The 538-nt window shown below is 37.4% G+C and overlaps 1 non-coding gene across 1 annotated transcript; it reads right to left on the bottom strand.

Moving 5' to 3' along the window:
* Positions 1 to 232: 232 nt before the first annotated feature.
* Positions 233 to 335, bottom strand: LOC121283688. Its single transcript, XR_005944335.1, has one exon. It is a non-coding gene; the product is annotated as a U6 spliceosomal RNA (small nuclear RNA).
* Between the last annotated feature and the right edge of the window lie 203 nt (positions 336 to 538).

Here is a 538-nt window from a genome sequence, read left to right as displayed (position 1 = left end):
AGTGTGTGCAGTTTACTATGGTTCGTCCTGCTCTCAAATCATGAAAATGAAACCTTCACATATGTATCCTTCAACAGCGCTCTTTGTTATTCATCATAATCAGTGTACCTGGCCCTGTATGAGATGTTGTCATTGTAGTAAATAATCGGATTAGCCAATGAGAAAGGAACTGATGACATAATCACAATCTTTATGAATAAATATACCTCAGATGCTCATTTTATTATTTTCTTTTTTTATGGAACGCTTCACGAACTTGCGTGTCATCCTTGCGCAGGGGCCATGCTAATCTCCTCTGTATCGAATCAATTTACTACAATTGATCAGCTAATCAAAAAATCAGGCCTTGCTGGACCTACATATAACATGGCAATAATCATCCATCAAGGGTTTTTTTTTTGCTGCATTTGGGATAGAGAGGGTTGGGGGGAGCAGATGGTACATTCAATTTCTTTGCAGCTTCTAAATTATGTATAGTTCAGTAGGAACACAGAGGTTTGTCTTTAAGCATTAATGACCAATCAAGCTGGTTTTATTT

Source organism: Carcharodon carcharias, chromosome 10 (assembly GCF_017639515.1).
Source record: "Carcharodon carcharias isolate sCarCar2 chromosome 10, sCarCar2.pri, whole genome shotgun sequence".
Classification (NCBI taxonomy): Eukaryota; Metazoa; Chordata; class Chondrichthyes; order Lamniformes; family Lamnidae; genus Carcharodon; species Carcharodon carcharias.
Note: the sequence above shows the minus strand (reverse complement) of the source record. Positions and strands in the feature narration are given on the sequence as shown.